At 39.0% G+C, this 14,781-nt stretch overlaps 1 long non-coding RNA gene across 2 annotated transcripts in view; it reads right to left on the bottom strand.

Moving 5' to 3' along the window:
- Positions 1–14,781, bottom strand: part of LOC144286191 (uncharacterized) — a 45,974-nt gene that overhangs the window by 29,363 nt on the left and 1,830 nt on the right. For both annotated transcript variants that reach the window (XR_013354261.1, XR_013354260.1), the window contains exon 2: positions 3,888–3,996. This is a non-coding gene — a long non-coding RNA (uncharacterized LOC144286191). The remainder of the gene's footprint in view (positions 1–3,887; positions 3,997–14,781) is intronic.

Here is a 14,781-nt window from a genome sequence, read left to right as displayed (position 1 = left end):
TATTTCAAAGATAATAAGAAACTCCTAAGTTTCTATGCATTCTCATATGCAACAGTAGATTGCATTCCAAATGCAATCTCTATTCCAAAATGACAATGGAACAGTGTTAACTGTTCTAAGGGAAAAAGATCATGATTCTAAGCTGCTACACCTAGCTCTCCCTGAAGTGGCAAATTACTTTGGCAGTCAGAGAGATTAGCTGGCTGAGATCCAACTAATTTAGGCAACCACAACAGAGAAAATAATTTTTAAAAAAATGCTCTGCACAATAGTCAAAGGACATCAATGAAATACCTAAAGCCCCCACCACCTCCTTTGCTTTCTCACCTGGGAGGGTCTTCTCTTGCAGATCTGTTCCGTGACCATGAATCACACCAATGGTAAAAGCCTGCCAGCAGAATGCTGCAGCCTTGGAATGAGAGGCCTAGCTCAATCGAAACTGAACAGCTTAGTGACTGGCACAAGTTCTGCAAACCATCTATCAATACAGATTTTTTTTTCCTTAATAAAAAAAGAAACATAAAAATCTAAAAAAAAACAAAAAAACAAAAAACCCAATCCACAAAGCATGATATATAAGAAACAGTGATAAGGAAAGAACTGACAAGCTAACAAATATAAACAGTGTTGATAAAGTGATTTTAAAGTTTAATGCAATTCCCCAGAAAAGATTCTTAAAATAGGGCAGCCCTGGTGGCGCAGCGGTTTGGCGCCGCCTGCAGCCCGGGGTCTGATCCCGGAGACCTGGGATCGAGTTCCGCGTCGGGCTCCCTGCATGGAGCCTGCTTCTCCCTCTGCCTGTGTCTCTGCCTCTCTCTCTGTGTCTCTATGAATAAATAAATAAAATCTTTAAAAAAAAGAAAAGATTCTTAAAATAGAAAACAAAGTAAGAGGGCAGCTCACGTGGCTCAGCGATTTAGCGCTGCCTTCAGCCCAGGGCATGGTCCTGGAGTCCCAGGATCAAGTCACACATGGGGTTCTCTGCATGGAGCCTGCTTCTCCCTCTGCCTGTGTCTCTGCGCCTCTCTCTCTCTCTCTGTGTGTCTCTCATAAATAAATAAATAAAATATTAAAAAAAATTAATGGCAATCTTGAACTGAATCACAATAAAAGTGGAAGTAGGGTATAAGACAGGGGAGAATAAAATCCTGCTAAAAGTATCCTCTGTAATATGCAATAGGAAAAAGTTTCTTCAACAAATTGTGTTGGGAAATTTGGACAGCAACAAGCAAAAGAATGAAACTAGACCACTTTCTTACACCATACACAAAAATAAACTCAAAATGGATTAAAGACCTAAATGTGAGACCTGAAACCATAAAAATCCTAGAAGAAAGCACAGGCAGTAACTTCTTTGACATCAGCTATAGCACCTTTTATCTAGACATGTCTCCTGAGGCAAGGGAAATGAAAGCAAAAAAAAACCGCCCAAAAAAACAAACAAAAAAAAACTACTAGGACTTCATCAAAATAAAAGGCTTCTGCACAGTAAAGTAAAAGGATTCTGCACAGTAAAGAAAACAATCAGCAAAACTAAAAGACAACCTAATGAATGGGAGAATATATTTGCAAATGACATATCTGATAAAGGATTAGTATCCAAAGTATATAAGAAAACTTAAAAAAAAAAAGAAAGAAAACTTATACAACTCAACACCAAAAATCCCCATATAATCCAATTAAAAAGTGGGCAGAAGATATGAACAGACATTTCTCCAAAGACGACATCCAAGTGGCTAATAGACACATGAAAAGATGCTCAATATCATTGATCAACTGCACAGCTGTCAGAATGGCTAAAATTGAAAACATAAGAAACAATAAGAGTTAACAAGGATGTGGAGAAAAAGGAACCATCATGCACAATTGGTGGGAATGTAAACTGTGTAAAACAATATGGTGATTCCTGAAGAAATTAAAAATAGAATCACCATAGGATCCAGTAATTCTACTACTGGACATTTACCCAAAGAATACAAAAACACTAATTTGAAAAGATAGATGCACCCCTATGTTTACTGCAGCATTTTTTTACCAAAAAAAATAGCCAAATTATGAAAGCAGCTCAAGCATCCATTGATAGATGGATAGACAAAGAAGAGGTGGTATATATAATGGAATATTAGCTATAAAAAAAGAATGAAATCTTATTTGCAACAACATGGATAGATCTAGAAGGTATAATGCTAAGTGAAATAAGTTAGTCAAAGACAAATACCATATGATTTCACTCATATGCAGAATTTAAGAAACAGAATTAACAAAGAAAAAAGAAACAAACAAAAAAAACAGATTCTTACACATAGAGAACAAACTGGTGGTTACCAGAGGGGAGGTATGTGTATGTGGTGAAATAGGTGAAGGAGATTAAGAGTACACTTATGATAAGCCTGAAGTAATGTATAGAATTGTTAAATCACTATATTGTACACCTGAGAACCAATAAAACACTGTACATAAATTATACCGGAATTTTTTATAAATTTAAAAATAAGTAAATAATTTTTTTAAAAGACAAGATTAGTACAAGACATGCATAGAAGGAAGGTCATGTGAAGACACAGGGAAAAGCTGGACATTGTAAGCCAAGATGAGAGGCTTCGGAAGAAATCAACTCTGTTTACATATTGATCTGAGACTTCTAGCCTCCAGAATTGTGAGAAAAATAAATTCCTATTGTTAAGCCAATAAATAAAATAAAATAAAATAATAAAATGAAATAAAATAAAAAATTGTAAGGGAACAAAATTATAGAGAATGTATCGTGATGGTCATAAAAAATATTGGTTCATATTATAACTATTAACAATTTATGGGTAACCACCAGTAAAAGAGGAAAAAGATTTATTTATTTCTAAGTATTTATGTATTTGACAGAGAGAGAGCGAGCACCAGAGAGACAGAACAAGTATGAGTCAGGGGCAGAGGGAGAAGGAGAAGCAGACTCCCCACTGAGCAGGGAGCCAGACAGTGGGGACCTGAGCCCAAGGCAGACACAAACTGATTGAGCCACCTAGGTGCCTCGAGAAAAAGGACTTAAACAGAAATTGAAAATCCAAATGGGAGATCCCTGGGTGGCGCAGCGGTTTGGCGCCTGCCTTTGGCCCAGGGCGCGATCCTGGAGACCCGGGATCGAATCCCACGTCGGGCTTCCGGTGCATGGAGCCTGCTTCTCCCTCTGCCTGTGTCTCTGCCTCTCTCTCTCTCACTGTGTGCCTATCATAAATAAATAAAAAATTAAAAAAAAAAAAGAAAATCCAAATGGCCACAGGGTTGGAGAAGTAACATAGAAGTGGGCAGTCTTACCTTTTTTTTTTTTTTTTTTTTTTGAAACATGGCTGTATTATTTAGCTCAGGCCAGCATAACAATACTATAGATTGGTTGGGTCAAACAACAGAAATTTATTTTCTCACAATTCCAGAGGCTAGAAGTCTGAAAACAGGATGCTAGCATAATCTGGTTCTGATGAGAGCTCTCTTCTGGCTTACAGATGGTTGCCTTCTTGCTATGTCCTTACACAGAACAGAGAGAGAACAAGACCTCTGGTATCATTTCTTATAAAGGCACTAATCCCATCAGGAATGTCCCACCCTCATGGCTTCCTCTAAACCTAATTATTGCCCAAAGGCCCCATCTCCAAATACCATTACTTTGGGGGTTAGTACTTTAACATATGTATGGTGGCAGGGAACACAATTCAGTCCAGGGCAATGGCCATCTTAGGTTTTTAATAAAAATGATCACCCCATTGGAACAGAGGCATATTCTACCATAAGAAAACAAGAGTGCAAGCAAAGATTATAAATATAAACTGAAATTTACTTTCCACTTTGGAAAAAAAAAAACACAAAATGATGGGGACTATGGTGAACCAGAAGGCACATACCTCCACTGGGTAGCCAACCACTATATAGTTCCAGATGATTGTTGCCGTGTGAGACTAGCAGTCCCTTATAGATCTTCTTTTAAGTGTGGCTAGACAGGTATCTGAATTTCTGGATAAAATAAACATAATTTTAAATATCAGATTAAAAAGTTTTAAATACTCTATATGAGACCAAAACAGAAACAAAAACAAAAACAAAAGACCCAGCCATGTCTGAGGGCCAAATACAAGCTATCAATTTGTAACCACCTATGTATGACTTCAAAATTACTAACGAGCAAGAAAGCAAGATACATAGAATGCATAAGCCAAATAGCAAGAATAAGAATAAATGTATGATTAAGCACAATTAAAGTAAATGTAAATTCTCCTATTCATAGACAGTCATGGTGAGAAAAGAAAAAAATTTACATTTGAATTACAGCAGAAAAAGAGAATTTCTCTTTCCCAATAGTGTCAACCAAAGTTCCAGAATTGTTTGCCATTAGCCTTCCTGGTCTATCATCACTGACCAACCCTGAGTCTTGTGCTAGTCCTTGGAGCTGAAGGGTGATGGGGTCAGTCCCATCTGAAACACGTGGACTTAAAGTGAGCCAAATATACACCTAAAATAATATAACTAAAAAAGTTTGAAAATAGAGACATTTTATATCAAAAGATATGTTAACAGAAGAAAGCTATTGTGGCTAAAATGATTGGCTCATGTAACTGGAAGGCTAAAGTTAAGGTGGGGTTTATGGCTATTTCTGTAACTCAATAAGTTTATCAAAGACCTACTTTTTTTGGTCTAAGTAATTTGCCCCTTGCAATATTACATTCATCCTAAAATTGGCTTTCTGTATGCTAACAGGTTGGTTGCTAGTTATATAATCTGAATATAGGTTTTCATGCTTGTGGGTAAGTGGAAGAGAGTTGCTCACCGAACTGTTTAAAAAAAAAAAAAAAAGAAAGGAAGCCTGTCCATTTGGTTGATCTAGTAACATGCCTGCTCCTAAACTAAGAGAGTTTATCTGGGAATGCCATCTTCTCATTAGCTTCAGTTTGGATTCCTAATCTTATATTAGTTATCTATTGCCACTTAACAAATTACCCTAAAACTTTGTGGCTTAAAGCCACAACAAATATTTATTATCTCTCAAGGTTTCTATGGATCAGGAGCAGCATAGCTGAGCAGTGCTGGAAATCCAGAACCAGGATTTCCCATGAAGATTTGGTCAAGATGTCAGGTAGAGCTGTAGTCTTCTGAAAGCTCAACTGAGACTGGAGGGATCCCCTTTCAAGGACTCACATGGCTGATGCCTCAGTTCCTCTCTTCAGGGTCCATTTTACAAGGTTATATGAGTTATTTTCACAACATGGTGACTGGCTTACCCCAGAATGAATAATTATAGAATGCCAAGCGGAAGCTATGTCCTTGGAAGTCACACAGCATCATTTCCAATATATTCTAGTTGTTACATTTGAGTCACAGCAGAGAAAGAGAATTTCTCTTTCCCAATAGTGTCAACCAAAGTTCCAGAATTGTTTGCCATTAGTCTTCCTGGTCTATCATCACTGACCAACCCTGAGTCTTGTGCTAGTCCTTGGAGCTGAAGGGTGATAGGGTCAGTCCCATCTGAAACACATGGACTTAAAGTGAGGGAGAGAGAGTTCTCCAAGGGAAAATCAGGGTATTATTACCAGAAAAAGAAGAAATTGATACTGAACAAGCAAAAATAAAAGATTTCCACTATAGTGCCCATGTATTAATTGAAATTGTTACAGGAAGTGTGCATTATATCCTTAAAAAAATTTAAAAACACAAAAAGTTTAAGGATAATAGTGATTACCTCTACATGGTAGGATTACAGTAAAATTTTCCCTAGTATTCTCTGTATTCCAAACTTCCTTTCATAGGTATTTATTACTTTTATAATTAGAAAATAACAGTAACTATGATTGTATAAAAGGTAAAATTCACCACTCTAAGAAAGGAAATAGGGTGCAGTACTTCAAAAACAACAGATTTTTTTTTAAAAAGATTTATTTATTTATTTATTCATGATAGACAGAGAGAGAGAAGAGAGGCAGAGACACAGGAGGAGGGAGAAGCAGGCTCCATGCTGGGAGCCCAACGCGGGACTCGATCCCAGGACCTAGGATCGCGCCCTGGGCCAAAGGCAGGCGCCAAACCGCTGAGCCACCCAGGGATCCCCAAAAACAACAGATTAAAAAAAATCGATGTTTTTTTAAAAAAAAATATATATATTTTTTTAATTTATGATAGTCACACAGAGAGAGAGAGAGAGAGAGAGAGAGAGAGGCAGAGACACAGGCAGAGGGAGAAGCAGGCTCCATGCACCGGGAACCCGATGTGGGATTCGATCCCGGGTCTCCAGGATCGCGCCCTGGGCCAAAGGCAGGCGCCAAACCGCTGCGCCACCCAGGGATCCCCTAAAAATATACTTTATTTATTTGAGAGAGAGAGTGTGCACGAGAAGGGAGGAAGGGCAGAGGGAGAGGGAGCAGACCCACTGAGCAGGGAGTCCAACTTGGGCTCAATCCCCAGACCCAGAGATCATGACCTGAGCCAAAGGCCAATGCTTAACTGACTGAGCCACCTACGCACCCTTCCATTATATTTTCTAATTTGTTCTTATTGTTATATAGGAAAATCCTTGCCACTACTGGCAGGAATATAAATTAGTAGAGTATAAAGTACTTAGAAAGAAGTTTGGTCTTCAAAAATGATTGTATCTTTCCAAACAGCTGGAACTATGAGAAGGAAGGTAAGAGCATCAGAAGTTATAAGTAAGCAGGAAAATGAAAAAGATTGTTTTCTTTTTTCTTGTTATTTACTTGAAAGACAATGTTTAAAACAAAACAAAACAAAAAAGTAAGGTGGGGTTTATAACAAATGTAGAAGGAAAATATATGACAACAATCATACAAAATACAGGAGGGCAGGTAAGTTTATTTGTAAATTTTTATTCGTCGTCAAGTTATTTCATTGTGAAGGAGGAAGCATCATAAATAGGGGCTTTCTAATTAGAAAGTAGGAAGTGGGAAAAGATACAGTATTGACTACATAGACTGTAATAAGTTAAGAATACATATTATTAGCATTACAGAAAACACTGAAAAAATAAATGTATAGCTAAGAAGTTAATGGGAAATGAAATATTTAAAAATAATAATTATTCCATTTATATAAAATTCAAAAACAGATAAAACTAGTCAATAATCTTAGAATCATATCAGTGGTTGCCTGGGGTGGGGCATTTAAGGAGGCTGACTGCAAAGGGGCAGAGTACTTCTGGAGAGGTGGAAATGTACACCTTGATTGGGGTAGTGGTTAGATACATTTGTACATTTGTCCAAAGTCATCAACTTGTTCACTTAAAATGTGCACCTTTATATAAATTATATCTTTAAGGGATCCCTGGGTGGCGCAGCGGTTTGGCGCCTGCCTTTGGCCCAGGGCGCGATCCTGGAGACCCGGGATCGAATCCCACGTCGGGCTCCCGGTGCATGGAGCCTGCTTCTCCCTCTGCCTGTGTCTCTGCCTCTCTTTCTCTCTGTGTCTCTCATGAATTAATAAATAAAACCTTTTAAAAAATAATCTTTTTAAAGATATAATTTTTTTTAAATATTTTAGTTTTTTTTTTTTTTTTTTTTTTTTTTTTTAATTTATGATAGTCACAGAGAGAGAGAGAGGCAGAGACACAGGCAGAGGGAGAAGCAGGCTCCATGCAGGAGCCCAACATGGGACACAATCCCAGGTCTTCAGGATCACGCCCTTCGCCAGAGGCAGCGCTAAACCGCTGAGCCACCCAGGCTGCCCACAGAAAGTAGATTAAAGATAGTATTGGGGCACCTGGTGGCTCAGTCGATTATCTGCCTTCAGCTCAGGTCATGATCACAGAATCCTGGGTTTAAGCCCCACACTGGGCTCCCCTCTCAGCGGGGAGTCTCCTTCTCCTCTCCATCTGCCCCACACACCCATTCATGCTCTCTCTGTATCATTCTTTCCCTCTCTCTCTCTCTCAAAACACATAAATAAAATCTTTTTTTTTAATGGTATTGTATCTTTGACCCAGGAATATGCTTGGTAAATTCAATACATATCTGTAGTTTTTGCTTGCCAGATATCCCTGACCTCATTTTTTGGTACTATCACCTGATTTATCTTTTTTTAGGTAACCACCCCTTTTCTACTTGATATAGCCTTGGTAACCAGTCAATTATATTGCCTCGTACTCCCCTGGCCGAAGGTAAACATAACCCAAGCTAGCTAATCAGACTCTCTGTCCCTGACATTTGAATCTTGAGTCATGTTAATCTAAGAACTAAAAAAGGTTAGATCTGTTATCTGGCTAATGATCAGCATCCTATTTTTTTTTTTTTTTAAGATTTTATCTATTGGGCAGCCCGGGTGGCTCAGCAGTTTAGTGCCACCTTCCACCCATGGCGTGATCCTGGAGGCCCAGGATCGAGTCCCACATAGGGCTCCCTGCATGGAGCCTGCTTCTCCCTCTGCATCTGTCTCTCTCTGTGTCTCTCATGAAATATAAATAAAATCTTTAAAAAAAAAAAGATTTTATCTATTTATTCATGAAAGACACACAGAGAGAGAGAGAGGCAGAGACACAGAGAGAAGCAGGCTCCATACAGGAAGCGTGACATAGGACTCGATCCCGGGTCTCCAGGATCAGGCCCTGGGCTGGAGGCCGTGCTAAACCGCTGAGTCACCCAGGCTGCTCATCAGCATCCTATTTAGATCTTTGCCATGGTCTGTGCCCATCACTGCTGTACTTTCCTCCTTTTGCATTTCAGAGGTTCTTTTTTTCCTTTTTCAGAGAGAGAGAGAGACAGAGAGAGTGCGCACACACACAGATGAGTGTGTGCACCTGAACAGAGATGAAGGAGAGGCAGAGAGAGATGGAGAGAGAATCTGAAGCAGGTTCCATATCCAGCATGGAGCTTGACCTGGGGCTCAATCTCACAACCTTGAGGTCATGACTGGAACAGAAATCAAGAGTTGGCCACCTAACCAACTGAGCCACTCAGGTACCCCTGGATCTCAGTGGTTCTTAAAGAGACAAATTTCTCTCTCTTCCCTCATGGGCACTCTCTGGTACTTTGGAATTATCAGCCCCTGTGACAGGTTGCCAGTGGCTCTGGGAGGCCATGTAAGGCTCTTGGGCACAAATTATTCTGAGAAATTCTTGGGCTGCTCAAAGCCCTTCATAGATGCTGGTTACCCTCAGGTAATTAAAGAAAGTTATTCTACCACTCCCATATCATGCTGCGGGGCCCTGTGATGTTGTCTTAGGCTCACTTGCCTGAGCCTATCAGGCAACCATTCCTACTATGCATTCTTATTGCTTTTCTTATTTATTTATTTATTTATTTATTTATTTATTTAGGAGAGACACACAGAGAGAGAGGCAGAGACATAGGCAGAGGGAGAAGTAGGCTCCCCAGAGGGAATGTGATGTGGGACTTGATCCCAGGACCCCAGGATCACGACCCAAGCCAAAGGCAGATGCTCAACCACTGAGCCACCCAGATGCCCCTTCTTACTGCCTTTCTAGACTCCACTTATGAAAGTAAACCTTCTGCACTCAGACCACCATAAACCTTTTTTATCCTATACTCTAGGATCCATACAGAGGTGCAGAAGTAAGTGGTAGTCGTGGTAAGGGGACAGGGTATAGGGCACTTCCACCATTATCAGGTTCCTATATTTTTTACTTTGGGTTTTCCCCTTTCCTTTCTTTCTCTTTTCTGGGGAAACTGGAAGGGAGGGAGAAGCTCTATTCATCAAATCTACTGTGTTGTCTATGCATATAAATTCTTTCTGTTTCCCTGCAGGGCCTAGAATTTTAAAATGCAAAAGTAAAGAAAAGGCTCCTTGTTTCCCTCTTCTGTGTCCTCTCACTAAAAACAAATAGCATAGAACCATTCTATCCGCTGTCTACTGGGGGGAGGGCTGCTCTTCATATTTTAAAAGGGCATAAACACATAAGCACATAAACAAGCTGTTTGAACATCCTTATACATATGTCTATTTGAACATGTGAGAAAATATCTATAAATTAAGTTAGAATTTGCATATTTTTAAGGCTCTTGGTGTGTATTGCCTGTTTTTTCCAACACAACTTTAGCCTCTTCAACTATGTATTTAATATATTTTTTCTTTTTTTTTAAGATTTTTATTTATTTCAGACAGAGAGAGAAAAAGCACGAGTAGGGAGGTGGGCAAATGGAGAGGCAGTAGACTTCCTGTCAAGCAGGGAGCCAAGCTCAGAGCTCGATCCCAGGACCCCAAGATCATGAGCCGAGCCAAAGCCAGATGCTTATTTGACTGAGCCACCCAGGTGCCCCTATACTTTCTCTTCTTATTGGGCTAGCTCATAATTCTAATGTGAATTTTGGTGGAACACAAAAATATTTTAATACACTTATAGCCCTATGGCTATTATCAAAAAATGAAAAAAATGGAAAATAACAAGTGTTAGTGAATATATGCAGAAACTGAAGCCCTTGTGAATCACTGGTGGGAATATAAAATGGTACAGCTGTTGTGGAAAAGTTTGGCACTTCCTCAGTAAGTTAAAGGTAACATTACCAAATTATCTGGCAATTCTACTCCTAGGTATATATCTAAAAGAATTGAAAACAGGGATTCAAACAGATGTTTGTATATTTACGTTCATAGCAGTGTCATTCACAATTGCCAAAAGTTGGAAACAACCCAAATGGCCATGCACAAATGAATGGAAAAACTAATGTATTTTATACATATAATGGAATATTATTCAGCCTTAAACACTAATAAAAGGGGGTAAAAGCAAAAACAAAAAAAACTGAAAGTGGTGTCTGGCTGGATCAGTCAATTGAATGTGTGATTATTAATCTCAGGATTGTAAATTTGAGTTCCACATTGAATGTAGAGATCCCTCAAAAGTAAAATCTTTAGGGGCACCCGGGTGACTCGGTTGAGCATCCAACGCTTGGTCTCAGCTCAGGTTTTGATCTTGGGGTTGTGAGTTCAAGCCCCACATTCAGCTCCACGCTAGGCAAGTAGCCTACTTTTAAAAAGGAAATAGGTAAATATGCTGCTTCTGGATGGCTCAGTCACTTGAGCGTCCAACTCTTGATTTTGACTCAGGTTATGGACTCAGGGTTGTTAAATCAAGCCCTGTGTAGGGCTTCACACTCAGCACAGAGTCTGCTTGTCCCTTTCCCTCCCTCTCTGCCCCTCTCCCTGCTCACTGGCTCACGTGCTTGCACTCTCTCTAAAATAAACAAATTTTAAAAATATTTTCTAAAAAAGTAAATAAATAAAAATAAAAATAAAATCTTTTTAAGAAAATGAAATTCTGTTATGTTACAACATAGATAAGCCTTCAAAACATGCTAAATGAAATAAACTAGGCACAACAGGACAAAGGCAGGATTCCACTTATATTAGGTACTTAGAATAGGCAAACTCATAGAGACAGAAAGCAGGTTACAGGCTACCAGGGGCTGGAAAGAGGGGGAAATGGGGAATCATTGTTTAATGGGTACAGAGTTTTTGGTGGAGCTGAGGAAGAAGTTTTGGAAATGAATGTGGTGATGACTGCGCAACATTGTTAACATACTTAATGTCAATGCTTAGTATATTTAAAAATAGCTAAAATAGAAAATTTAATGTTATGCATATTTTGCCACAATTTTTTTTTTTAAAGGAACAATATATGAATGCTTGGGTGGCTTAGTCAATTAAACATCTGCCTTCAGCTCAGGTCATGATCCCAATGTTCTGGGATCAAGCCCCACATACTGCTTCCTGCTTCGTGAAGAGTTTGCTTCTCCCTCTCCTGCTCCTCCTCACCTTAGGCCCTCCCCTCATGCTCTCTTTCCCAAATAAATAAATAAAATATATATATATATATGTATTTTTTTTTTTTTTAAAGGAACAAGGATACCTGGGTGGTGGTTGGGCGTCTGTCTTTGGCTCAGGGTGTGATCCCAGAGTCCTGGGATTGAGTCCTGCATCGGGCTTCCTGCATGGGGCCTGCTTTTCCCTCTGCTTATGTCTCTGACACTCTCTCTCTCTGCCTCTCATGAATGAATGAATGAATGAATGAATGAATGAATAAATATTTAAAATAAATAAAAAATAAAAAAGAAACAAAATACTTTAAAGTATGTGTTTTTGAAAATTTGAGTGTAAAGGAAGTAAATATTTTGCAATGTAGCCAACTGTGTGGTTTTTCCCCAAGAGAGGTAGGAAGGCCTATTTATTAATCTAATTATTAAATGCTCATGTATGTCTGCACTAGGCTTGGTTTCTGAAATACACAATATTTACTATCCAGTCCTCAAGATCTTCATGCACCCGTTGAGGAAATAAGGCATCCATACATGATATAATTGACATGATATCATTATAAGAGATGTTACAGAGTAGATTATAATTTGATCTCTTAGTTTTTTCTTTTCTCTGGAATATACATTCTTTCTTTATTTCAATATACTCTCTTGTCTTCAATGATCATAAACAACTATGAAGGTTTTTGTTCTCCCCCACACCTGAAACCTTTCCCAAGTCTGCCTGTCTATCTTATAGATATATCATAACTTAAAAAAACTCACTCAAACTAGGGGTGCCTGGGTAGCTCAGTCATTTAAGCATCTGGCTCTTGATTTTAACTCAGGTGGTGATCTCAGGATTCTCTCTTCCTCTCTCTCTGCAACCCCCCGTGCTCTCTCACAAACAAACAAAATCCAAACCTGGACCCAAATCTTTCAGTATGTTGTTTAACCTCAGTAAATGGGTTCACTATAGATTTTGTCATCTAAGTTAAGTATCTGTGTCTTTTGTGTATTTTATTATTTATTTTTAATATATTTTTAAAAGATTTTATTTCTTTTGGGGGGGGTAGAATGCATGAGTGGAGGGAGGGGCAGAGGGAAGGGGACAAGCAGACTCCCCGCCCAGCAGGGAGCCTGATGTGGAGCTTGATCCCAGGACCCTGGGATCATGACCTGAGCCAAAGGCAGATATTTAACCAACTGAGCCACCCCAGTGCCCTTCATTTGTATATTTTAACTAAATTATTTGGTGAGTTGGACGTGGATGGGATCCACTCACGCAGGATAATGGTATTTCTCTCGGATTGGCTCAAGTTATTATTATATGACTACATCACTTTGTATATAGCTTACCTAATTCCTATTCCTATTTCATTGAAAAAGTCACAACTTTTCACGGTCACAATTAAAGAACTACAAGTTTGTTTCACATTTTTTCCTGTATTTTTTACATTCTAATAATTACTAAATTTCCCAGAAATCAGAGGTATAGTGTCGTGGCAAAACAAACCTACTTTTAATTGTCCAAGTAAATCTGTTCAAGTGTTCTTTTCCTATGAATTTCATTGCAACTAAAAATACTTTGAGAACTGACCTACATTGGAACTGTTATAGCATTACTACAACCCCAACCAACTCATTATCTCCTCTTTAGCACTCCCACAATGTCCTATGCAAACTATCACAGTATTTCTCACACTGTATTATTTTGTGTCTTTCCAAAAATGACCCGTAAGCCTTTATTATATACAATGGAATCAGCACAAATTTTCTACGGATGTGGGTAATAGTACAGAGGAATGAGAATTGGGCCGAATCTCCTATCTGCATTATTTCTCCAAGTGACAAGAATTTGTTGACAAACCCTCGCTCTGTTCTTTGGTGATAACAAGTTATAGGACTCAATCATTTTGCCTCTATCATGTGTTGTACCATAGATGTACCTCGACAATCTTACTTATGAGGTCCATGTGATTTTTTATATGTGGCTAATGGGTGTTGAATAAGCGGGTGTAGACTTGGAGGGCTCTGAAAGATTCTTCAAGTATTGGATAAAAATCATTGTCTCTATGCTGATACTCTATGGTTAGGCAATTCAGTCGTATAAGTAGTGTAGCAGAGCCATCGTCAGAGAGTTAAGACTGTCCAGTACAGATTATGAATTTTATAATTTTCATGAATGCATTTATATCCTTAGCAATATGTAGCCCTGAAAGGGAAGAGGTTCAATATGCAGTCTAAAGTGATGGGTTCCTGGGAACTTTATAATAAACCATCCAACCTTAGTGATACATCAACAACCATTTTATTATGCTCCTGTGGGTCAGGAATTCAGATGGAGTAGAACAGGGATGCTTGTCTCAGCTCTGTGACTCTTGAGCCCTCAGCTGGGAACACTGGAGTGGCTGACAGTGGCTCAAATGTTATGGAGTTGGAATCATCTGGAAGTTTCTTCACCGAAATAACGGGTACCTGATGTGGTATGACTCAAAGGCTGTACTCAGTTGACTTACACATAGTGCTTACACAAGTGCTTACACATAGTCTTTCCATGTGGCTTGAGCTTTCTGAAAGCATGGTTGCCTCAGGCTAGTTCCTCTTCTTAACATGGTGCCTCGGGAATCCAAGAATGAGAATTCCAGAGAATAAAATGGACTCTGTATGGCCATTTCTGACCTAGCATCACTTCTGCTGGACTCTACTTGTGGGAGCAGACACAATCTAACCAGATTCAAAAGAAAGGTACTTATGGAGTACCTGGGTGGCTCACTCAGCTCCTTCGATGCTTAGTCCTTTGTACACAAGGCAGCTACTGGTCCTGACTCCTCCAACATTTAATTCTCAGGGGCCCTGTCTTTTCAGGTAATCTGTCTGCCCTATGTCAGGGCCTCCCAGACCATCACATACATTTTAATAACTTTCAATCTCAAAACAATGAAGATGGGATCAAGAGGTCCTTTTGTCCATAAAGACTCCTTTGTCTATATACATTTTTGGATGTTTAATTCTGCCTAACAGCACTAAGGTCCATATAGCAATCAATGTG

Source organism: Canis aureus, chromosome 16 (assembly GCF_053574225.1).
Source record: "Canis aureus isolate CA01 chromosome 16, VMU_Caureus_v.1.0, whole genome shotgun sequence".
NCBI classification, from domain to species: Eukaryota; Metazoa; Chordata; class Mammalia; order Carnivora; family Canidae; genus Canis; species Canis aureus.
This window is presented reverse-complemented; position numbering and strand designations above follow the sequence as displayed.